This window comes from Gambusia affinis, linkage group LG07 (assembly GCF_019740435.1).
Source record: "Gambusia affinis linkage group LG07, SWU_Gaff_1.0, whole genome shotgun sequence".
Taxonomy (NCBI): Eukaryota; Metazoa; Chordata; class Actinopteri; order Cyprinodontiformes; family Poeciliidae; genus Gambusia; species Gambusia affinis.
Window position 1 is genome coordinate 8,555,395 of NC_057874.1, and position 23,399 is coordinate 8,578,793.

The window sequence follows — 23,399 nt, forward strand, 5'->3', positions numbered from 1 at the left end:
TAGGACTGCATTTTCAGCTGCACAATAAGGCAGGTTCCTTAAATTTCCTGACTTTAATTTCAACTATATGTTGCTCTGAAACAAACTAAAGGAAAACAAACAGTTGCAACTCCGCTAAAACCTTCCGAAATCAGAGCAGATGATAAAAATCACTCCGGAATTGGCACACAAGACGTACGGTTTGTCTAAGAAGGGTCTATCCAAAATGAAAACTCCAGCAGAAGGTATATTTCTGTCTGTTACACGGCTGCTGTGATGTTTAAACAAAGTGGAAAAAAATGGCTGTTTAAATGCAAAGTAAGCAATTATGTCAAAAGGTCGAATACTTTTATGAAGCTCAAAGCGATGCAAACTCAAATGCATTTATCATTACAGTCGATACAAATTGGTACAATTTACTATTTAATTGGGGTTTTTTTTAGAATAATAGTTCAATCTCTGGGTTGACACTAAACACAGAGGAGCCTGTGTGTCTCATTGTTGTGCACCTCATTGCACCATGCATTCATTACACCTATCAAGTAACCAACACACCTAATTCCAATGTTGAGGGTACTTTTAATGTGCCTGCATTGAGTTCACAGGTGAAACCCAGACAGATGGATCATTTGTTTACTAATTCAGTAAAAAATAAAAAAAATTCAGAAAGAGACGTGAAATAAAACACAAACTAAAACACAAATGCAGTTTCATTATATTAATTATGAGTAAAACATTTCTTGCCAATGTATTTTTTTTTCTTCTTTGCAGTTGGGATACTGTAATAATAATAATAATAATAATAATAATATGAAGGAAATCCCTGGTTTGGGTTTCAGTTGAGCTCTGCAGCTGGACAGACAACAGATGCTTCCCTGTGAGGCAAGGTCAAGTCAGGGTTTTCTTTAAGGAAAGTGAAGGTTGTTTAGCACATTTCCAGCTTTAACTATTAAATAATGGTTATCAGGATTCTGAATATTTGATGCCAACATGCAGAGTTACCATAGTAAAAGGTATTCTGTTGCATTATACGGAGTGATGTGACAAAGTGTCAACAAATGACAAGGTTGTATTAGTGAAATAGTTTTTTGTTCAATAGAAAGCACATTACGGTAACTATTAAACAGGTCAGAAAGCTTTGTAAGTTGAGGTTGGGAGTTTAATATCAGGTCTCTATAAGATTTTTCTTTGGCTAAAATATAACTCAACTTAAAATGTATAACTCCTTTGTTGGCTGGCCTGTATATTTCCATTATTCTGCCTTTATTGGGGTGAAAGTAACACGAGCAGTCAACCTATTGTTTCTTTCTCGTGCGATAAAAGAGGTTCAGCACTTTATCTCTTAGGAACAGTTGCAAAACTTCAAAAGACTAGAATAGATCAAATGTTTTCTATGCTACATCTTATGCAAAGCTGTTGGGATACTGTCCATCTTCCAGGAAACAAACAGGGGAAGATAAAGAAAAGAAACTAACAAACTGCGCAGTTCAAAAGGAGCTGGCAACACCTACTCAGGTCTTTGACTGTAGCATCGTATCCATAAAAAAATCATTTTTCCATTTCTTTGTTCATTTTCACATTTATCTTTGAAATATTTTAGAATTCAATTTACTTTGTGTCAACCTCCATATCAAATTCGGTGTCATGAGGTTGTTCCTCATGGATTGCCAAGCCTAATCCTTCATAATCGGGTCACAACCTAACTCAAAGCTCAAACCCACACCGATGTATTCAGTGTACAAAGATAAAGACAGAGAAACTCAGTGGTGAAGCTTAAAAAAGGGTTTGAGTTATCAAACAACACTCCAAGCTTCAGCCATCTCGTGGAGCACTGATCAGTCCATCATCCCAACATGGAACGAGTCCGACTACAAACGTACCAGAGGCAAGACCGACAGGCCTGGCAAAGAGAAACCCCTCCGACCACAGCAGAGATGAAGAGATCCACTGCTGAGGTGGGCCGATGTGTCAACAGGGGCGACTAATGGCAAAGCTCTCCAAAAGTCATCATGTGGATTCTTAACTCAAGACCATGGCAGAGCTTCACCCTGCGGTGACCCTAATCACACAGCCGGCGCTACAATCTACGAGACGAGACGAGGTTGATGAGGTTTGATCAAGTGGAGGATTAGAGCTAAATGCAACTTAGAAACTGTAACAAAACTAGAAGCTAGTTTCCATGCAATCCGACTGGGTTTGAGCTATTTTAAGAATACTGGATTTAAAAAAAAAAAAAATGTTGGCAATGATAAAGAAATGCCCCCAAAAAGCCTAGCAGCTGTAATTGCTGCTTAGTCTATTTAAGAAATAATCTGTCTACATGGTTTGAGGCAGTACAACAGGAAAGAAACTTTAAGTCACCTTTTCACATTATTTTTTTTATATCAGGATTTTATGTTATCTGGTGGGTTTGAAATAAGGCTGGAGAAATTTTGATGTAAGCGATGATAGTGTTTTGTGCAAAGGATTCTAACGCATGCTACGTGGCCACACACACGTTTGCTGCTAGTTGAACTCACAATCCTACATCAAAATGTATTAAATGTGTGTGTACTCACACAAGACTGTTTTATTGGCATGATAATATAAACTGCCTACTTAACAGTAGGCCGGTCTGTAAATATTAAAGAAGCTTACAAAAAAAGAATAAATACAGTAAAAATGTAAGCTTTAAATCCGGTCAGCCAATAATTTGTTGTCCTTTGTAGCTAAAGAGACAAAAACCACGAAGGCATTTTCAGCTGAACACAAGGAGCTACGTTTCTGACATAAAGGCTTAGCATCTCCTTCAAAATAATTGCTTGTGAGAAAAAAAAAAAAAAAAAACACCCCATACTTTGAACAAGATGATGTTCATTAATAGAATAGCATTAAAATAGCCTTTATGGTCCCACCATGGGGACATTCAGGTGGAGCAGCAGCGTCAAGGGATGTTGATTCCGCTTTGTTTCATGGAGCTAATCCACGGTAAACAAAACATCAAAAAAAGTTTTCAAAAAAATTATATGTAAAAAAACCAAGATTAACAACAATAATGCACTGTACAGGATGACATAAAAAATACTGTGCAGTTATCAGAACAGAAACATCGTACTCGCTACCCAAGGGATGTGCAACTGAGCAGGACGACTGTCTTTAAATTGTACAATACATTTTTACAATACAGAATATCGGTGTAGTACAGAAAAACAAAACCTTTTCAAAAATTGGTCAAAACAGTGCAAATGCCAGCAGGGATGTAAACACCTTTAGAGTCTAATAACTGCTGGGAGAAAGGATCTGCAATCACGCTCTCTGGAGCACCTAGAAAACAGAAGGTCGGTCGCTGAAGAAACTCTTCAGTTCAGCAACAGCTTCATGCAAAGGGTTGGAGACGTTGCGGCTCGCTAATTAAAACCGAACGTGTGCTCATTCATGCAGTCGATTAGACGGCACAAAAGAATGGTCAGCATGTCAAACACCCATCGAATGCAAATGACTGAATGAAGATTGGCTTTCAGACAACCGCCAATAATACAGAACAATAAAAGGTAACCAAGGGGGAAAAGGAAACATGACGAGAAAAACAGGAGGCTTGGAAGTCACATGGAGGAAACAAAATGCACCAAAGTTTTTCCCGCTAATGTTCGTCCCTTGGATCAAAGCAGGGATTATTCACAGCAGCAAGTAAAGAGAGCTCAATATTTGTTTTCAACAGATTCTTTGCCAGCACTTCTACATCTATATGAAGCCATTAGCGGCGCTGGCGGCTGACAGTCTTCCATATAGGAGACAAAGTGGTACATCCTGAAGTCGTTGCACATCTCAGTGAAAAGCCACAGCATTAATGCAACTCGGTGAAATCTGACACCACTTATTGGTCAATGTTTGTTAACAATGGAGACTGAGTTCGGGCTGGTGGACTGACCTTGTAAATATGAAAGATAAGTTGCTGTGCTGCTCCCCACACAGGCACCCTGTTGATGTTCTGTATCTGACAACAAGAAGCTACGCCACTGAAACTCCTATATGGGAATTTGTTTTAGACTTAATATATATTTCAATAGAAATTAAATGAAAATGGAATTGTTCTAAAAAAAAAAAAAAGAGTAACACTTTATTTGAAGGGTTGTTCAGACTGACATTATACTGTCATAAACACTTTTAGTGCAAAGTTGACACTTTTAATGGAGCTTTGCATTAAAAGGGTTAATATTTACAGAATGACACTTCATGACAATAGTCATAGACATTCATGAAGACTCCTTTATGTTCATGACACATGTTATGTCACGTATATGCCAGTGTAATGTCAAAGTGCTACCAAAAAAAAAAAAAAAAAATGACCAGGGTATGAAGGTCAAATAAAAACAGGCAAAAAGTTTAGTCAGCTAAATTCAGCTCAGAACTGATAGAATAAACTGTGTTGTCAAACATTATTCATTGCCGAGTGTTGAAACAAATGCAGATTGACCGTAAAGCTCTAACTTGAAGGTTTAAGTTCCACAGACATTTTAAAGAGGGACAAAAAAGACATATTGGAAAAAAAATATGCACTGCACAAAACTAATTAGCATTAAAAAAAAAATAAATGGCAATGTTATTGACAAGTTATGTGCTGCTGAGCTGCTTTCTTGTAGATTTAATAATTTCCTTGCTAAACTTGATAGATTTAATCAATCTCTTTTCTTTTGGATCTTAAAAACAGAAGTGTTTTTAATTTCCTCTATTGGTCATGAACATAAAATTTAAATACGTTTTGTTTTCTTGCCTGAAATTCTTGGTCAACTTTTTCATTTGCAATTAAATGATACCATTACAAACAACAGACTACAGAAAGTAATGCAACCTGGTAACAGTGCATAAGACCTTTCAGTTAGGAAGGTTCAAAGGAAATCCCACCTCTATGAGCCGTAAAGGCTCAAAGCAGGACAGACAGACTAGAAACGGCTCGTATGTGTGATGGGTTTTTCTGCAGAGCCTTCTGTTCAAGCTTGACCTCTTCAGACGCCACATTTTCACACCAACGGTGCCAAAACCGTCATCTGTTCTGCCGCAAGCTGGGACCTGCAGGCAACTGGAGAGCAACTAAGTATTTATTTATTTTTTTTGTCTGTTTTTTGTAATGGATTTTGACACAGGTTTTCCCAGCTCATCTGCATAATTCAACAACGTGCTTGAAATTTTTGCATTCTTCCAATGAGGACCGGAACATATAATAGTGAATTTAATAGAAAAACGTCAACGCATCAAATACCTCAAAAGTTCTAACAGTGAGAAATGATGTGGCCGAATTATTTTTCAGTTTCTTTAAAGACGAGATACTATGCAAATTAACTTTTTTGAGCTTCACATCATGCTACTATGTCATTTCTTCATCAGACACACTTTGACTCATTCATGCATATTTGGCAAATGTTTGAATTTCTCATGGCAGCCATTTACTGCCACCTATTTATCCAAAGCACCTCTTTGGAGCTTCGGTTCCCAGCCGAGTCCCTCTCCAGCACAGACTAGCAGCAGCAACAATTAGCAAACGCTTAGTGAAACTGCACATCTGCTGAGGTTGTCAGATAAAGTACAACGCTCCAAAGAACCTCTGTAAACGGCCTCAATGAATACATCCTAATTACATAATAGAAGATTTATCAAAGCTGAACTTTAACCTCTAATCCCTTAAATATCCCCACCACATTAATGGGAGATTGGGCAGTGCGACAAACATCTGGACACTACAGAGACTATTACAGTAACTGTATACTGATATACATTGCATCTATGATAGATGTCACACTGATTTAGAGGAAACATAAGAAAATAGAAAATAAAAGTAAACTTTCTGGGACTATATGGGAAATTTGTTAATTTAGCTCTCCTAGAAACTCTTGTAGGGTGAGAATCATAGTGGTGCCATGTCTTGGTTCATTTTAGATTTATTAAAACATTATTTCTCAGATTGCAATCTTTACAAGTGAGATAAGGCAGAAAAAAAAACCAAAACTTAAGTTGCAGGTTTGTTATTAAAGGTTTCTAGGAAGAGAAGGACTAGAATTTGTATCTTTAAAGTTTAAAATTTTAGCAAAAGAATGAGGAAAATCAAACTAATAAATTTGCTCTCTGGTAGTTTGATGCATGAGTTAATACCAGTCACACATATTGGACACCATTTACAGATAAACAGCTTTAAACAAATAAAACATCCCCTTTCAAATCATCTGTTACTGTAGCTTATGAAAACTGAACTCCAGGTGATAGAAGTCCATGGATTTCTTTGGACATGTCTGCAAACATCAAACATGCGGTGCTGCAACTTACAGACATTATATTTACCACACAGATACAACACTGCTGAGGATTTGTGCATGTAGTATTCAAATGCAAAAGTAATGAAGTCATAATTACTTTACTACTTTACACGTAGGGACACTTTGAGGCTACCGAGCGTTAAATATGCATCCTCAGATGGTCAAGTGGTTAGTAAGTATGGGGGGAGCAGCCAATCATGGCGTTTTCTTTCACAGAAAGCTACCGTCTTGTGTGTCATTTCTTCACATTTAGTAAAGAAAAGAACAATATCACATATACAGGAATCAAGGCAAGATAAGAATGTGTGACAAAAGCCTAAACCTCACCTTGAAGTCATAATCCTGTTGCTTTCCCCTGTGATTTAAATTATGTTCCTAGTTCCGGCTTTTATGCTTCGAGTTATTTCTGTTTTTGTTTAGCGCAATATTTGTTGTGCGTTCTTGGAGTCCTAGCGATCCCATTTTTATCAGATATTTTCCTGTGCCCACTTGAATTATTTTTATTGTCGTGTGTCCGTTTTCAATTTTGCCAAATCTCCTCTGTCTTTCTTCTCTCCCAGGTGCCATGTATTTTCTCTTGATTATGACTCACTTCATTCTGGTTCCACTAATCACCTCTCCAGCATTTTGTCTGTCATTTTCTGTTGCACGTATTTTGCTGGAGAGCCACTGATTGTTGACATGAGTGACAGAAATTGTCTTTAAGATTCCTGAATAGCAGAAGTAACATTCACTTCATTGCAAAAACTTAACTTTTTTTTTTCTGTGTGTGATACTGGAGAGAACAGCGCTCCAGAATCTTTAAAGGACAATCGTCTCTTTAAAAACCAAAATGTCATACACCTATATCTGCACCTTTGCTTCATTTAATATGCGAGGATCTATGAATATCAAATCACTTGCTTCTATCTGCACAGCTTGCCAAATCTGCTCACCTTCAGATGTTCTTGAGTCGTGTAAAATGACCATATTCTATACAATCGTGTAGCAGAATGTTGTAATACTGCAGTGACTCCATTTGCTTCCTGTAGACAGAGGTGGATAGTAACTAGTTACATTTACTCAGTTACATTCACTCAAGTAACGTTTTAGAAAAAAGTTAGTAGCCTTACTACACTGTACCTTTTACTTTTCCTTGAGTTATATTATTATAAAGTTTTGCTCTGAAAAAACTGAAAAGCATAATTTGCAGAGGAGCTGAATTAAGTTAATAAAAACTTGGTTCATACTTTGTTGACAAACATCTACCTCTCAAATCTGACTTAATAAAACAATAAAAAAATAAATAAAAAAAACTGATTTACAACAGAGTCACAGGCAGTTTGTCATCATATACTAAACATGAAAAGGGGCCCCTTGATTATATTTCCCTCAAGGCCCCATGCCACCTTTTGCCAGCCCTGCATAATGAGCCAGAGCCACTGTGCTGCACATCTCTCTGCTGGATGAGGAGATTTAATTTATGTATCACGAGCAGGAGCAAGGTTTCTGTTTCGTTACTGCTGAGTTTTTAATAAGGCTAGTTTTTCTAGGCCGGGCTGATCTCTGCTCTTCACTGTCAGCTGACCTTGTAGCTCTCATTCATATGTTTACAGGTTCACTCCACTCCACAGTTGACTGGAGCAGAGGACATGCAGACGAGACATTTGATACGCCGTTGTATATAAAAGAGTAAGCAGAGTGATTAAGGGGTGAGATTACTCACGCAGGTCAAACATCTCGCAACTGAAACATCTCTCAGCCCGGATCTCTAACTATACAAACAGACAGTAGTTAATAAAGTAGAGGCAAAAGCACAGGATGTGGAATAGCAACTCTGCTGTGGAGAGTACTATGTCTTCTCCCATCGCCTGTTTGGGGAAGCGTGGTTACATAAAAATCTCTACAAGCTGATGAAAGCCCCGCTCCGTTCTTGGCACTGCTCTGTTAGCTAACGGATATGATGAAGGCTGTTTTACAAAATGATGAAGTTTACAGAAAACCTTTAGCAGTCTCTTCATGAAGCTGCCATACAACTAAGAGGTGTCTTCAGTCAAAGATTTCCTCAGTATGGCAGACGATCCTGCACACACCTCATATAATGTGTGGGGTTTTTTGGCTTTATTCTTCACAGTATAAACTAAGACATGCCTTAGCTTTTATAACTACTGAATCAAACTGTTTTCCCCCACTCAAATTTTGTAGTTATCATTCGTACTTATATATAGTGATATAGATAATTAAGCCTAGGCGTAAATTCAAACTGGAAGACTCTCTAGCCCCACCTGCATCATCCAATCGGAGCGTCCCGCTCATCATTGACGACCAATCAACGCTGGACCAAGACACGTCACGGCCAATCACCGACCAAGCCCCATTTGATAAGGACCTCCATCCCTGGCATCTTCCACTTTCCAGCTGAGCTCAACCCTCCTCCGCCCCGCCTCCATCTTCACTCTCCAGGCTCACATCATCCACCGACCTCCACCACCGGTGTCGGGTCCCGGGGGATGACATTCCTAACCAGCATCAGGAATGCTCATCCGAGCTTATTGCAATTCACCGCTCGATGTCCTCAGTCCGAGCGCCAAAGAACTTTAATTCATGTTTGTCAATAAACCTTTTCAATCGTCGTCTGAGTCTCTCCAGATTGAATTTGCACATCTAAATGACTTTCATTGTTCTACTTGAAACAAAGGATGTGACATTTGAATTAAAAGGTTATTAATGTCAATAGTAACCCCAGGATGTTTTCTTTAATGTTTGAAAAATGTTTTGTCATCGAAACAGCTATCTTTTATCACGATAATTTAGAACATTGCATTTGTAGTTTTTATTGAACCTGCAGAAGAAAATCCTATTAAAGTGCAAATATCAAAGAATAATTCCATAATCACATAAATAAACACCTCACCTGCATCTGTGCTTGCACCATCCTTTACAATTTTTTCAGTTCCACAATCCGTATTTAATATACAAATCTATATCGCACACAGCGAAGCTTAAGATTAGCGAGAATTGTTTTTCTCTCAGATTCTTTAATTAGTATTATCTGTCCTGGGGTTTCTTCCCAGGGACACATGCACAGAAAATCAATGTGGAGAGGCACCAAAGAGGCATCGCAATCAGATGGCCAAACCTCCCTGGCTAACCTTTTTAAATGCAGAAGAGCCACAGCTTTGCACTAAACGCCCCTGAATAATGAAACTCTTCACCTTATGTCTTAAAAAAATGAGTCATATGACCAAAAACAAGGGCCTCAAGGGAGGCAGACTAGAAAACTAAGAGTTTTGCTGTTTGGCTCAGTTTTTCCTCTACAACAGTGGAGTGGAGCAGGGGTGGCAATGCTGCAGAACAGGATCCTATCTGTCCATCAGTCTCCCCTTCATCCTCCCATCATTGCACAGATGCTTAACCGAGAGTTAAACTAACAATTTTGCCTTATCCAAATCAGATGGTGATCCAAAACGATTTGCATAATCAGATCTAAATCATTTGAGGGGTGCAGAGTCTATCCCAGTCTCATTTTAAAAAAAAAATAATAATAATGCCTGTCTCACAACTTTATATATATATATATATATATATATATATATATATATATATATATATATATATATATATATATATATATATATATATATATATATATATATATATATATATATATATATATAATATCTCCCGAAATGAGAATCTAATTGTTTTGTTCCTCGCGACTGCTTGTCAGGAAGCATTTACACAACAACTCCAATATCTCTCTATACCAACTAAGTCTTTCATTCACACTGTTGGTCATCCAACTCGTTTATTACCAAATTCCCTGGTGAGAGGTGATTCATCTTGTTCGATTGTTTTCTGTCGTATCCACACAAGCCTATCTGTCAGCACATTCTATCTGTTTCTCTTTGTCCTGGCAACATCGCCTCTGCATGAGAGATGAATGTGCAACACCATCTAGATAAAACAAGACTAAAATGTTAAGACACATACCTTCTTATTAAAAAAAGAATGAAGTTCTCATCTATTTCACGCTCGTGATTAATGTGCATAATCTGCTGCGACCTCAGAAAGTTGCGTTATGATGGATTGATCCAGCATTTTTTGTCTTACACAGACAAAGCCTTTAACCGTACTGTATTAAAAAACTGTAATGTACAAAAAGGTAACATCAACATTGGGTTTGTCACCTCATAACAGTTTTGAAACTGATCCAAACCTTTACAATTTTTATCTCCCAAGAGTAAAAAATGACTTCTGCGGCCAGCGCATCGATCTTTTGCAGCAGGGATTTATAAAACCGTTCCTCAAAGCTTCTGTAAGAAGCATCCTCAATATTTTTCCAGATTTTGTTGCCAAATGGAGCCTAGACGTAAATTCAAACTGGAAGACTCCATTCATCTCATCTGCTCACCCAAAGACGTCGTCATGTGCCTTGATTCCAACCTATTTGTTGATGGTCTCCTCCTCCAATCACCAAGTGTCTCTCCCTTGATAAGGTCCAGCTGTTCATCTGAGCTTCAACCCTCCTCCACCTTCAGCTAGTGGCTTCCTATAAGTTTGGTCTTCGGCATCCTCTCCACCACCAGTGTCCGGGCCCAAGGCGGGGAAGACGTCTCTGATCTTCATACACAGCGGCTCATCCTCTCCGACAGCGGTTACCGGCGCGACGTCGTCCTCCTGGGTCCGAGCGCCAAAGACTTTCATTTGTCAATTAAACTTTCTAATACCACTCTCTCTCTCTCTGTGTGAGTCTTCCCAGGTTGAAATAGGTGTAACTCACTTCAAACGAATGATCAGTTCAGTACTTTTATGGTAATATGTAGTACTTTAGACGGAGAAGGGACTTTAATGCATTGAACTTATCCAAGAGGACATCAGCCGAATTGTAGGTAAATTATAAATATACCTTGTTCTTGGTGAATGCAAAGTAGGCATCTGAAGTGCACAAAATATTTTGATGCTTATGGACCTGCGTGTGTATGACGCAAGAAACGTGTAGTGCATCCGTGACTACCCTTACAAAAAAATCCCATGAAACTCACGTGATTTTCATGTGATCACATAATCCACCAAAAAAAAATCACATGTTTTCACATGTGATATTTATGTGATCACTGTTACGGAAAATTATTATTTTTAGTGCTTAATACAGCTAATCTTACCCCAGGTGTAAAAGGTATATTGAACAGTCTGATTTTGAACAAATTTCTTAACAGTTAATTTTATGTCATGTGTAAAAGGTATCTTGAACATTCTATGTTGTATAAATTTCTTAGTTTTAAACAGATATTCTGTGAAGAATTTACAGGAAATTATCCACCAGAGTAAATGTCAAAGGTCAGGAACTAGATGCAGATCAAAGGAGATCTTTTAGTATTGTTATCAGGGCTCAGGAAGCCACGAAATTAGCATCTATTGCGGGGCAGAAGCCTGTATGGTTCACAGAACATCAAAGGTTTTTTAGAACCACATCTGGCAGGGTTTAAACTAAAATGCAACATAGAATGTTGAGATCACTAACAGTTTTCTAAGTATTAATAGCAAGTTTTAATCAAAGTGCATTATCTAAGTTTAGAATGGTGAATGCTGAATGTATTTGAAAATTGTACTGTCTATGATAATATCTGAACCAAATGGAAATTGTTTCAATGAAAATGTGTTGTTTAGTATTAGAAAACTGTTCAGGATTTTATGTGATAAAGCAAGGACTTAAATCTTTGGAAAATGCTGAATGCAGTAGACCAGAATTAGGTTTGTGAAGATAATCTTTCCTTAAACTAAATTACTTGATTTGGCCGGGAGGCATTCCGAATTTCACAGGTATCTGTTAGAGCCAGAAGACCAGGATGCAGCTGCTTGCTCCATTGTTCTTCTAGAGACCAAATGGCCTTTGATCTCTGGCGTGAAATTAAGGGAAGGTCTAAGTTCCTCTGAGTGACCAGGGGAGCTCCTGGTTGGTCGAACCAGGGGTACGCCTTAATGAATACATTAACAAGGAGAGAAACGCCTCCACTATAAAGAGATTGAACACGATAATAATAATTTAGATTGCTGTTATTTCCTGCCGTTTTGGCATTCAGCCTTCTCCAAAGACATGTCTTTGCTTTTTCTTTCTCTGTCTCTGTCTTTCTTTTTATTCTTTGTCTGTCTCAGGGAATGAGTCTGTATCTTGGCTGCTTTGCAGTTTGTGTTGTTACTTCATTGTGGTTTCTTATTGGATTAAACGCTGTAACACTGTGACGTCATCACGCATGTTGCTCCTGATTGGCACACACTCCTCGCTGGAAGGACCCGGGAAATAGGAAGAAAAGAGAGCCAAGCTTTTTCCAAATTAAGCTAACTTAGTAACTTTCTTCCTTTAACATCACACATGTGGAAATGTGTGAATCACATGTGATTTTAACACGAAACGTTCCAAAATCACACGTATTCATGTGCTTTAACATGTGATTCACATCATTCACATGTAAAATTTGTGTGAACCACATGTGATCACATGTGAAAGTCACGTGATTTTCATGGGATTTTTTTGTAAGGGTAGATGCAGTTTGAAATTGATCATGTGACTCAACTGACGTTCGTGCTAGATTTACGAGTTAAAGAGTTAACCAGTCGTTAACAAGTTTACGTGTGCTGCACTGTGTTCACTACACTGTGTTCTGCTCTTATGTTTTATGTCCCGGGAATGAAGATGAGTGGTTTTTTTCCACGTTTATTCTCAATTTTAGCTTGCTACTCATCTACGGTTAATGTACAGTATCTGAATGTTGACAGTTTTTCCAACATATTTACTGCATCAGCATACTGAAAGTGGTCTACCTTGGTTTAGTCTAAAGCAGGTTTGGTTGAGTTGATTTTGAAATTGAAAGATAAACTAGGTTATAGCTAGAAAACAAACAAATGATTTCTCTAATGTTTGCTTGATGATCTTTACAAAACGGTTTTACAAAAGCCGAGTAATAAGATGGGTTTTTTTTGTTTTGTTTTGTGTAGAAGTTTAATAATGAGCCAATATATGAGGTTTTTCTAATGACAATAAAATAGTGACAGTATTTTTAAAGTTGTCATCAGTTGGCTTCAGGTTCGGCCATCTTGATTTTGGCCCCATTTGGCAGCACATTCTTTTCAAGCGCCATTGTTCTCTAAAATGCCATATAATTGTGTGATTGTTGGCTTATGGCACAGGAAAAAAAAAAAATGTCAGAAACCCTATTTTCTGTTTTAAAGCTTTAACTTAACAGTGATTGTCAATTTGAAGACTCAACATAAAATAAACTGATAATCAGCTAAATATTTTAGTGTTTCGCCACATTCAGGTGTCAAATACTTGTCTGGGAAATAGAAATGGAAGAAAAGCAATTGGGAAATGGCTGGACTTGCCAATACCTGCCTTTCAATGGTTTGCACTGAGCCATTATCTTTGGTGGAGACTTAATTTCCATCCGGACAATGAGAGGTTCAGCATGATTTGGCAAACAACAACGATATCCCTTTCATCAGCGGAGAATGAGTGTCTGTAGTGACTGCCTCAGCTGCTTTTCAATAATCAGCCTCTGGCAGCTTCTCACTGGCCTGCATAAAAGAATGCCATTTACATTTTATTGCAAAAATACGTATCAGGGGAATAAAAATAAACAGGTGGGCGACTCTGAAGACACACCCGGTTGTATGTGGGGGAATATTTTTAAAACTGACTGGATATTCGAGTACAGAGCATGTCTGAGGAAGGATCATGTAGATTCCTAACAAACTGATGTGTCTCAACCTTTGTGGTCAGTTCATCAGGCAAACGGGGGACTAAACTATTCAGTCGGACGCAACTGAAACTTCATTAATAAAAAGGTCAGCATACAAATTAAGCAGCAAAATATGATTGTGGCCTTTTGCTTCAATTTGGGAAAGGTTGTTGTTGAAGTGTCCGGTCTTTAGCGATGTGTTCTGACCTCCATGGCAAAGGAGGACAATATGCAGCAATACCCCTTCAATTGGAAAATAACATCTGACTGCTTCCAAAGACATGTTACATAAGTTTTTTTTATGAGATATGCACTAATGGCTAAAGTTCCCCATGAAAATTCAAATTTTAAGACTTTTCCTCAAATTCACTGTTATTGTTGTATCCTAACTAGTTTGTAAACTGCGACCTGAAAACGCAAAAGAATACTCTGATGCTAAACTAAATGAATATCTATTTATGGGTTAGTAACATCACCAGCAGTGCCATATTCATCCGTTCCAATTGTTGCACATCGTGGCAGAGCTGCACCCAGACCAATGCCCAATGCTGCTGTCTGTTAGCATAACACATTAACACTGGCTGACTTTTACACCGAGCTTCTGAAGTCACCAGTGTCAACCTAGCTTAATATTGATTCAATCTTTTTATCGTTGTCATAACTGAAATTTTTTTTAAAAAAAGTCTGTTTTCTTCTCTGAAAAGAAATCTGTTCTCAGAATGCAGCTGCGTACTTTGTCTGAACCCAGGAACCAACTTGCCGTCCGCCGTGCTTTTCATGCTTGTCCTTTCTTTACATTCTAAAGAAGAGGAGTGCACAGACCACTACGGCTCAACGGAGCGGATATGTAAGGACGAAAAAAAGCAAGTCATCTTGTTTTTGCGAAGGTAAAGATCTTTACATTCAGAGATGAAATCCTTAAGTCGTTTAAAAACAACCCAGCTAGTAACTACAGAGCAAAATGTTACCTCGCCGTAGCTGTATCTAAAAACACGCAGAGTGCACTGTGTTTGGCTCTACGTGTGATTCCACATTTACAGGGAAAACTAGCAAAGTGAATCACAAAACATCTGACACATCGGTGGGAAGAAGAACTACAGCAAAAACACATTTAAAACATCCAGATGAGAAGGTGCCATTTAAGTTTTACATGTTTTCAATGCAGAAACACAAACATGGGGGGAAAAGGTTATGGGCTTTTATTGCTACTAGCACCAAGCAACAATTTAAATGGCAAATCTCACTTATGTCAATACTTTTTTGTTCAAGAGCAAAATAAAATATTTTAAAAATCTCTCATAAAAATCAGGTTCTGAATCTTAAAAAGACTTTGACCTCGGTCCGTATTGGTTGTGCTTTAAGTTCAACCCTCTCTTCTCAAAAGCAGTGGGAGTTCCTACTAATAGGAGACACTTTTCTGGCATTACATTAGATTTTCTTTCTCAGCTAACTTTCTTCCTAATATAAAAGTGTGCTCATAAGAGACTTATCTTTGTTAAAATAATGTTAAATAATTCCTTACATGAATCTAATGAACAACAAGATATTTTCCTGATGGAAAATCAAGTAGCATGGTCAGCTTGATAGACTTTTTAGTAGACTCCTTAGGCTTACATCAAACCTTAACGTTACTCCCAAAAAGTTTATTTGTGAGGGTGAAGGTAAAAACGCTCCATTTATGTTTAAAACACAACTCCATGTGGTCAAAAAGAATCATTCAATTGTGTAAACCACTTTGCTGCTTGACGTTCCATCAAGGAAATAAAAATGAAAACGACTAGCGTCGTCTGAAGACTTGTACCTATTTTAAGGATGGAAAACTTTGAAAAAGGTTGCAAAAGTGTGATTATGGTTTACCTGCCGCATTCGCAGAGTCTAATATTTTTTTCATTCCATGAGAATAAGATCTTGCACCACCGCAGGATTTTCATCTAAGTGAAGAAATTGCAGGGATCATACAGAATGTGATGTGATAAAAAGAATAGGCTGAATAGAAATCGTTACAGTGGAGGTTATTATGTTTCCATTCCAGCTCTGCTGTGCATTATCTTCACTTGAATCAGAACGAGCCGAATACGATTTAGCAGCCGAGGAAGTCTGAATTTATTTTAAACAAGAACCCTCCTGTTTGGTTGAATTTCTTTTGCAGCAAGGGTGAAGATATCTGCTATATTTCTGCTGTTTGAGATTAAATATATATTGCTGCAGCGGCTGAGAGATTGCAGATAGAAATTGTACTTGTTCGTTGTTATTTAGAAATGTCCAAAACGTCCAAGCCTCCCAGATAATATTGAAACAGCTGGTGTGTTCTTTCTGTACATAACCAGCGAAGCTCTATATAATACCTAATATGTAGTCCATACATTAAATTATAAGTTACACTTCCATAATTTTCTACCTGTAATATACAGACAATGAAATATTTTGCTAATAAATCATACAATCTGCATGCATATATAGAGAACTGAAACTAGCAACCAAATGCACAGCAAAACGTCGTTTAGAGTTTTAAAAGGCATATAAAATTAGATTGAGCATTCACACATTCCCCATGTTTCACAGTATCACACCTCCAACACACTTATTTTGTGCGGTTTTTTTTCTTTCTGTTGCAGATGAAGACAATCTGATGCATTTGTCCAAATAGTCAGGGATTTGATCAACAAAGAGCAAATACAGTGGTAATGCGTTTCCTTTGTTGGGTTTGGTTTTGATCTATTTATCATTATGTTTTAGTTCAGTTTAGGTTAGCCCTTCATGGTCATTTCAGTTTTATTATTTCAGGTTATTTAGCGTGATTAGTTCTGTTTTCCCTGTATGTCTGAGTCTACGTCGAGCTTCTTTAGTGATTATAGTTTATTTTTATTTAATCTAGTTCCCTCAATAGTGTTTCCAGTTATTTTGTCACCTTAGGTTCATTTAGTCTTTCTTTAGTAATTCCAGTTAGGCAATCTCTTTGTTCAGATCTTCTAGTTTCTATGGCTCTACATCCCCTAGTTCTTATTATTGATAGATCAGTTTTCTATCTTTTTAGGTTTGTTTATGTTTTTCCCTCATGTCTTTTTGTCTAGTTTATCAGGTTTTCTTTCGTTTTAGAGGTGTTTTCAGCTCCCTGGTGTTTCCTCCCAGTATATCTCCTTAGCTTCCCTGTGCCACCTTCTCCCCGCCCCTCCACTAGCTCCTGTGCCAACTACCAACACCTGCAACCAGTTATCTCATCTCGTTGGGTCCATTGTTCCATTTGCTACCTCCCAGTCCATCTCATCACCCTGGTCGTCACTATTCATGTTTCCCTCCCTGTTGTTCCCTTGTGTTTCCAGTTTGTTTTGTTTTTGGATTTTCTTGTACCCTTGGATTTAGTATCTCTTGTTGGTTGATTTTCTTCATTAAAACATCCACTTATTTCTACGTCTACTGCCTGCTGCATTTGAGTCCACCGCCACACCACATCATGACAGCTTTAGGTCTAAGAGAAACCTCAGGTTGAGATGTGACAGAGCAAGCAAGTTAAGAACTTGACTATTTTAACTAAGATGAGTCTACGACTGTAACCTTGCAAACCAAATCAGACCCATGGACTCTAATAATCAGCTCATTCTGTTTGAACAGTAAATGAATAATAAATGAATGTGAGGAATGTCTTGAATAGGTCAATCATTTGCTGTGAAGCATGTCCACTAAACCATTTTTAGTGATGCTGAAGTGAGAATAGCTAAAAAGAAACAGGAGTAAAAGCGAAGAAATGCAGCCAAGACCGAAAATTGATCTTACTTTAAATAAAACTGCGGGTGACAGAAAAGAACACGACAGATATTTAGGCAAAACATCACAAGTCATTTGTGCCTCGCAGTAATTTGGCTTCTGCAGAGAGTTGCAACATTTTCCATTGTTTTAAAACCATCAGGAGCTCTGAAAGGAGGAGGAAGGTGCTGAAGTCAGCTCCTGAAGACGGAGTGAAAACCCCAGTGGGCCCTGTGGCTAATGTCTTTTGACACCTGAATACTTGGAAGTGCACAGGTCCTCACAGCATCAGTGTGTCTATTCGTAGGTAACGAGGAACCAGCCCCGAGTGGCGGTCCGGTTCGCAGCATTCACTCAAGATAATAGCTGTCTCCACAGTTAGCAGAAACAAATTGTCTCACAAACCAAGTATAGAATAACTTTTGGCCTGTGAATTTGCCGTCTGTAGCAGTTTATTTAGGGAGAACGTGACTCAAAATGGTTCAGGTGCAGCACAGTGTTCCACAATAAATGCTACTTTTCTGTGTTCGGTATGGCTCCGTTTACCCTCAAAAAGATTATTGGTTGAGGATACAATTTTTTTCCCCCCCCAACAATGCTGGTTAAGATCAATAAGACATATGGTTGTCTCTCTGCAGTGGTTTCTTCCAGTGATTTTTCCAACGAGAGGAACTGGTAAATATAAATTGTCCAGTTAGCGACGCTTCCAGGTCCACTTGACGGCTTGCTCAACAGCAAAGTTTGTTGAGGGAGAATTTCATGAAATCTCTCTTGAGCCAACCATGTGAAGATCAGACTTTTGTGACTGTGTTTGCGTCAGCGACACAAACTTCTATTTTATAAGTTGTACCACATGAACCACCAGGAGAGTAAACCAGGAGCCACAAAAGCAGGAAGAAAAACTACGAGGCTCCTTTTACAAAACCGCTGTGTGACCGATACATGGTATCAACACACTGACCACACATGAGATTAAGGCAAATAACCGGTGAAGTGAATAACACTGATTATTTCTTCATCATAGCAACTGTTACTAGGTCCTTTATATTAGACACCAGGTGAAAGCCTTGTAATCAAATCCAATGTACTTGAAGCAATAAGAGATTTGTAAACTAATGACTTTGTACTTTGAGTTGCAGTAGCTCTTGAATTGAAAATGGACAAATTCTGATTTTGACAACGGGCAAATTATAATGACTGGATTACTGGGTCGAAGAATCCCCAAAGTTGCACCTTTTTTGGGAACTTTCTGGTCTGCTGTGTTTTTTCTTCAAAATTGATCCCAGGGAAGATAAGAGCTGACCTGATAACAGAGTCATTCAAGGTTAATTTACGCATGTCGGGACTGAATGGTCCGACATGCTCAGATCTTATGGGTCACCATACACTTAGAGCTACTGCAACTCAGTGTACTGAAGAAATTACTGCACCCCCATTCATGGAAACAGTAATCCCTGATAGTTGTAGTCTCTTTCATCATGGTAATGCTCCTGCCACAAAGCAAGAATGGTCCAGGAATGCTTTGGTAAGCACAACCATTTTGAGGCACTAACTTGTTCTCTGAAATTCCCCAGATCTCAGTCAAATTCAGCTTGTCAGGAACGTGTTGGACAGACAAGTCCTCTCCATGTAATCCCAGTTTGAAAAACTTCAAGGATCTGCTCTTAAAACGTTGGTGCCAGATACACCAGAACCCCTTTAGAGGTCTAGTGGAGTCCGATCCTCTATGGATCAGGATTCTTTTTTTTTTTCCCCCCAACAAACGGCAGATCAAAGTTTTATAGGTTAAGTGGTCATATTGTGATGCCCCATCGTTGTATGACTGCATGCTTGTTGACAAAGTACCAACATCTTGGGCGTGCTGTGGCGGCGTAGGGGATAGCGCGACCCACATGTGGAGGCCTTCAGTCCTGGACGTGGTGGTCGCGAGTTCGATTCCCGGACCCAGCCGACATTTGCCGCATGTCTTCCCTCCTGTCCCTCCCCCTTCCTGTCAGCCTACTATCGAATAAGGGACACTAGAGCCCACAAAAAGACCCCCTGGAGGGGAAAAAGAAAAAAGAAAAAGTCCCAACAGCTTGCAGAAATTGAAAAGTGTTCATTTGGTTGTCTAAATCAATATGATGTTTGTACAAGAACCGGTTCTAAATCTCCTTCAGTCAGTTTAAGAATAAATTCATGTTCATAGTTCACTAGCTAAGTGTTGTGAACAATTTGAAACAGTTCTCAGTCAACTAATATGTTATCTGAAATAAAGCTTAAACATGAAAGGCCTGCCAGTGAGCAGACATACAGACATGCAGCGGTTACTCATCGCTCGCCTGAAGGAAAAATGCTGCTGTTCGTTCTGAATAAAATATGTGAAGTCTCTTCCTAAAAACACTTTGTAAATCTTTCTCTCGTCTCCAAATAGAAGTCTACTAAATGACTTCCAGATCAGCTGTGATCTAGAATCTGCATTCTAGATCACACCTGTATCTAGTATTTGTCACGTTAACAAGAAGCATTGTTCAGTTTAAATTTCTCAGAAATTTGGTATTCCAGGCGTGAATGTACTTATGCACAACAGTGTCAGTAATGATCCAACCTTAGTTTACCTAGCCTCACCCGCAGTGTCAGCTGGGACAAAGTGCGGTCTACCATAATTTGTTTTCCAAATTCAATGCAATGCATAATCAGTCTGGCAAGCAAAACAAGACTCGCCTTTTTTTCTTTTTCCACCACCATCAATTTGCACCTCTCAAAACCTCCTTTAGTGCCGAGGCTCTAACAAAACACAAACCACTTTTTACCTCAATCTATAGAATAAACTGACTATTAGGTCGGTATGTTTTGATTCCATGTTTTCAAAATTACATCAGGAGTGTTTAAGCTTCATACAGAAACCGCTTCAGAAAAAACAATGTCTAGAAAGAAAGATGAAGGACAGACAAGGAGACGCTGGTCCCAAAGTAATGAACACTTCCTTACACATTTACGAATGTGTCAGTCTCTTATGACTCACATAGAAATAGCACTTTTACACAAGAGGGATAGAATGGCCTCTCCAGCTGTATCACAGTTTGAAATATAATTATTTCAAGATATGCCACAGGTATCGCAGAGAGAAGACAGCCACATCATGTTCAGATACATTTAACCTTAAATCCTGGGTCTCTCTTTGAGCGTTCTGCTAGAAACTGACAGGTCAAAAACAAATTGAAAACAACTGAACTACAAGGTTTCTTTGAATTGTTGTAGCATCACAATGCAGCTAACACTCCACAAAATATAAACAAAATCAATACTGATGTTATAGATCACAGGTGTTAAACTCCAGTCCTCCAGAGCTGCTGTCCTGCAGTTTTTAGATGTGCCACAAGTACAAAACATTGTAATGAAAAGGCTTCATTACAATGTTTTGATCTCATTGTGTAGATCAGTTCTCCAGAGCCTTAATGACCTAATTATTCTATTCAGGTGGTGCAGCAGAGGCACATCTAGAAGTTGCAGGACTGCGGCCCTGTAGGACTGGAGTTTGAGACCCCTGTTATAGCGTGAAAGTAAATGAATGTGGCACACAACAGAAAGTTAGAGAAAAAAAAAATCTCAGCACAAAAACTGGCACTCCTTCATCTATATCTCACCATAGAAAGTTATTCCATTTAATAAGAATTGTTTTGGGAGGTGGGAAAAATCTCCAAGACATATTTACCCATTCAAAGCAAAAGGAAGAGTTCAAGACATCGAGTCCAGTAATCTGTCCTGTCTCAGTGCGTAATGGATGAACCAACTGCTCCAGCTGACAACATGTGCCGCGACGCTCCTCTGCAGCCAGCAGTTTTGATGTTACAGGTCTGTGTCAGATGCTGGGGGACAAGCACACCATGGCGAGAGAAGAGCATCTGGGAAAATACATTACCGCAGAAAAGCACACACTGATGGAATGCTACCACACAGCAAAAGCAATAAAAGAGGCCATATGTAGATATGTTCCCCCTATCAGAATGCAAGCTGTCATCTTGTACAGCCAGCAGAATGCAAAACAGGGCAGCGGGATGTTGTTGTCTCCCATCTTGTTAGCTTGTTGGATGCGGTCTTGTTAGCTTTCATGTACAGACCATTTACACTGGTTGTGGGACAGCTTGGGGGATGTGGTGTCTTAACCCAATATTTTTATTGTTTTGACAACGGGGGCAAACTCCGCAGTCGTGACAGCAAGAGAATGAGCTATTTAATGAGATAACTGTGTCAGACTGCTAAAGGAGGGACAAAGAAGGTCAATAAATCTAAAAGTAAATCATGCGTTTTGTTTTGCTTTGTTTTAAATAGCATTTTAAGTTTTGGGCATGAAATATAAACGTCAGTTTGATTTTCTTAGCAAAAGTCTATGTAAAAAAATATTTAGGTTATAAGACATTTAAAAACCTGGCACAAAGAAAAGACAAAAGAACACAACTGCTGAACAATACGTCTCTACCAGTGATGTTAGTAACCCATTAAATCGTAACGCGTCACTGACGTCGGACCAACGAGTAATCTAACCCGTTGCTATTTCAAATCCAGTAGTCAGACTACAGTTACTTATCGAAATCACTTTGCGTTACTATTTTCTTTTGTAACTAAATTTTATTTCCTCTACGCGTCTTGTCGAGTGGCCGACGTTTCCACGTGACAAAATAAGCAGCGACAGAAATATAAACATAAATGGAGGGAAGAGGGAGATGCACAGTTTGTTGCTGGAAAAACAGAAACTATTTTGAGTTTCGCTCACCAAGTCTGATTATTATAAGCAGCTTTGGGCTTGTTTTTTTTTTTTTTTTTCTAAAGTCACTTGAAGATTTAATGAGTCGCGGGTTGCGGTTTTGGGCTTGTTTTTTAAGGTGAAGTTGCTTATTTGGGCACGGAAATAAGCAGACATAAGCCCCAGAATGTGTCTGACATACTGTTCATTTTAGTGATGCCTTCCAGGTCCATCATTTCCCGGATGATCCGTCGCGCTGTGTCTTTGTTAATATCAATTAAATATATTACCTGTGAATGACGTCGAGCTTCACGTTGCGCTCCCGAAAACTGCAAACAACGAGACTAATATGAACAGCGCAATAAACGTGAAAACGGCCACGAATGAACGAGTCCGTAAAGTTGTGCAACTAAACGCCATTATAATCATTAATATTAAGATAACCGTCACAAATCTGTGCAGCGGAACATCTGAGTTGTGGAGCCGCAGGAGGAGCTCTGTGCGCTGCGCCGTGACAGCAAACGCAGGGCCGTAACGCGAAACCTGGAGGCCGGGGGCGGGGCAGCGGGGGTCTAAAATCATTCTTAGAGTTTTCCAGACAACACAGGAACACACAAAAACACGCAAAAATTACTAAAGCATTTTTTTGTACTGTTGTAACCATTAAACAATCTCCTCTTCAGTTCAACCGTATAAGTGGAAACACTTTGTTGATGCTATCACTATAAAATAACTTACAATTAAGTTTTGGCAAAGATCTGTCATTTTCACAGCTAGCGGCTGCTGAAAGTAACTAAAAAAGTTACTTTTAATGTAACTTAGTTACTTTCCAAATCAAGTAATCAGTAATCTAACTAAGCTACTTTTTCAAGGAGTAATCAGTAATACGATTAAAGTTACTTTTTCAAAGTAACTATGTCATCACTGGTCTCTACAAACAAAAACTTCAAAGTC

General features: G+C 38.6%; 1 protein-coding gene across 4 annotated transcripts in view; it reads right to left on the bottom strand.

The window, feature by feature from the left end:
- The window catches only part of slc2a9l2 (solute carrier family 2 member 9, like 2), a 131,433-nt gene that overhangs the window by 33,624 nt on the left and 74,410 nt on the right, over positions 1-23,399 (bottom strand). The window lies entirely within an intron of this gene.